Raw genomic sequence first — 3,278 nt, 5'->3', positions numbered from 1 at the left:
TTTTTTTCCCTTTCTTTTTTTTCCCCTTTCTTTTTTTCCCCCTTTCTTTTTTTTCCTTTCTTTTTTTTTCCCCTTCCTTTTTTCCCTTTTTTTCCCTTTTTTTCCCCTTTCTTTTCTTTTTTTCTCTTTCTTTTCTTTTTTTCTTTTTTTTTTCTTTTTTTTTTTTTAATTTTTTTTGTGTATGAAAAGCATTTCCAGCCTGGGGAAGCAAACAGGGGGAAACTGGGTTTAGGCTGAATTCCTGGTGCTTCCCAGCTCCGTGGCCAGGGGACAGAGGGATGGGACAGACGGACGAGCTCTTACCCTGAGTGGGGCATCGCTCCCAACCTCTCCCAGCGTATCGCTGGTTTGCTTCCAGAAAGGTTTTGGAAAATCAGTTTGTTCCTCTCCTGCTTGCTTTTATCTTTGAAAAGATAGGTATTTCAGCCCTGAATCAATCTAACTAATAATCTTAGTACTGAAGTCTAATTAAGATATCAATTAATTTGCAGCATGCATTTAACAAGAAATATCTCGTCATTCGCCTCTATTATTCTCTGAAATTACTGCTAAGGGCTTTTTGTACAGATACCTTAATTAGACTTTTTATTGTTAATGGGAATATTGAGCAAATTAAAATTGGATATTAATACTTTCCATGAATTTCATAATTGGCTGAAAAATATAAAGCACTCAGAATAATTGCAGAGATTTGTGTACAGGGCTTTTTTTTTATTATTATTTTTTTTAATCCTTCACAGAAACCCTTCTGCATTTCTAACAACAGGGTCCTGAAAGTCTCTCATTAATTTTAATATTTACTAAACGCAAAGAAGCCCAAGCTCTTGTTTTCCCTTCTGTACACAAATCCTTCTGAGGCGTTCGGTATTGCTAATTATTGTGGTTTTCTTTTCTTTTTTTTTTTTTTTTCTTGAGTATAAGATCATTTAAGCGAAGAAGGGAAATGTGGGATGAAAACCACTTCTCCAGCGCGAGTGGAAGGTGGTTTTTCCCTGCCATTTGGGCAGTTCAGTTTGCGGTATAAAATGTCAGAAAGTTCTTTGCCAGGCCGTGCAGGAGGGAGAAAAAGGAGAATTTTGGGGAAGGAGAAGGGCTTTCCCGTCTCCAGGGGCCGCGTCGCTGCCAGGGATGGGGCTGACTCCAACCCCAACTATTCCCTGAGCTTTCTCATCATGAGATAAATATATATATACACTTATATGAAGGGTGAGTTGGACTTGATGATCCTTATGGGTCCCTTGCAACTTGAGATATTCTATGATTCTGTGATACATTATATATAAAATACATATATTGACATGATATATATTATATATAAATATATATCATGATGTGATCTATATCTCCCATATATACATCTAATGTGTATGTATAGATATATCTATCTCTCACATATACACACATATATACACCTATAAACCGCCATTGCACTATGAGACACCACCAAACCCATCCTCATCCTCGCAGGGCACCAGGACGATCTCATCTTGCTCCAACCCCGAGGTGGGTCCCCATCACCGGGGGTGATAGGGGCAGTGGGCATGTGTCCCAGCATCCCTCCCCCGGGGGCCGCAGCCGGAGCATTCCCAAAGTCCCCCCAGCCCCAAATGGCTCCTGCGAAGCCGGCGGCTCCCTGGGCTCAGACACATGGCGTCTCGTTGAGATGCAGATCGTTGGGGGGTATATGGAAGTCTTGGCTCCGAGGAGCTTCAGCTGACAGGCTTATTTGCACACTGGCTCTAAAATAACCGTGTAGGCTTTACATGACACCTTCTGTTGCTTTGGTGCAGAGAGGGGCTTTCAAGTGCCTTTTTCTGGGAGGGATGGGGTGCCTGGTACGATGGCTGGGGGACTGCATTGCCCTGGCATCACCCCAGCATCGCCCCAGCATCTCCATAGCATCACCCCAGCATCCCCCTAGCATCACCCCAGCATCGCCCTAGCATCACCCCAGCATCTCTGTAGCATCACCCCAGCATCTCCATAGCATCACCCCAGCATCGCCCTAGCATCACCCCAGCATCTCTGTAGCATCACCCCATCATCACCCCAGCATCTCCATAGCATCACCCCAGCATCTCCATAGCATCACCCCAGCATCGCCCTAGCATCACCCCAGCATCTCTGTAGCATCACCCCAGCACGCAGCATCCCCCCAGCATCACCCCAGCATCTCCGTAACATCACCCCAGCATCGCCCCAGCATCTCCGTAGCATCACCCCAGCATCGCCCTAGCATCACCCCAGCATCGCCCCAGCATCACCCCAGCATCGCCCCAGCATCATCCCAGCACCTCTTTGCCATCCCCGGGTTTGGAGGGAAGCAGCTCTGGTGGCGCTAAATGCCATTATAGGTGCTGCAGTACCTTGGCACGCCACCAAGTTTGGGATTCGGCTCTGAATTTGCGTTCCCAGGTGGGGTTTCAGGGATGGAGCATCCCGGCCCCGGCGGTGCGGCTCGCCGTTCCTTATCAGCCGCTGCTCCGCTGCTCCTCCGATTGTCAAACACGAGAGATGCTTTCACTCCCATTCAAAATAATTTAAATAAAAATGTTGCTACAAAGTGGAATAATATCTTTTGATGAATGTTTTTAAAGCCCTTTAGGTTTTCATGGTAATTTGCAGTGTAAAATTATTTAGAGATAAGAGCCAAATTAGCTCTTATAGGCGGAGGTCGATATGTCCCGTTATCCATGCAAGCAGTGTTTAAATATAATCAGCCTTTACTCTAATGCAGCATAATTGTTCATTTGAAATAGCTTTTTTTTTTTTTTTACTCCATTCAATGAGTCATTAAAATATTCAAAGGATAATGCAGTGAATTGGAAATGAATTTATCACATTATCCTGTATATACTGTAGAGCATCAGGTAACTAGGCAGAGTCGGAACCAGTTTACAGAGAAATCCAGTAAACAAGGCTTTCCATTTTGTATTCAGCGGGGGAAAGAAAAAGAAGGGAGAAAATACTGCCCTTCAAATGGAAAGCTTTCCGTCTTTATTCCCCCTCCTTGGGGAGGAGGAAGGGGGAGGGAGAGAGCAGCAAATTTGTACTCCACTAAAGCCTCGCTGCTTTAACTTTATTTTTATCAAAATATGTTTGTAACAGAAAGTCGTTATGGAAACCAGTTCTGCCAGCCGGGAGAAATTCTGCGCCAGGCTGGAGCGGGACCCACCGGGCGCTGCTGCCACCCAGCACGGCTGGACTGGTTCCGCCGACCCCTTCCCCGGGCAGCACGCTTGGGGAAACTGAGGCACGGAGCTGGTCGGAGCCCAGTC

The 3,278-nt window shown here is 45.6% G+C and overlaps 1 protein-coding gene across 1 annotated transcript in view; it reads left to right on the top strand.

Annotated features, from left to right (window-relative positions):
- PEBP4 (phosphatidylethanolamine-binding protein 4) overlaps window positions 1-3,278 on the top strand; it is a 113,430-nt gene that overhangs the window by 40,012 nt on the left and 70,140 nt on the right. The window lies entirely within an intron of this gene.

Source organism: Charadrius vociferus, unplaced genomic scaffold, assembly GCF_000708025.1.
Source record: "Charadrius vociferus isolate BGI_N301 unplaced genomic scaffold, ASM70802v2 scaffold384, whole genome shotgun sequence".
Lineage (NCBI taxonomy): Eukaryota > Metazoa > Chordata > Aves > Charadriiformes > Charadriidae > Charadrius > Charadrius vociferus.
The sequence above is the reverse complement of the archived record's forward strand: the minus strand, read 5'-3'. Positions and strand labels throughout refer to the sequence as shown.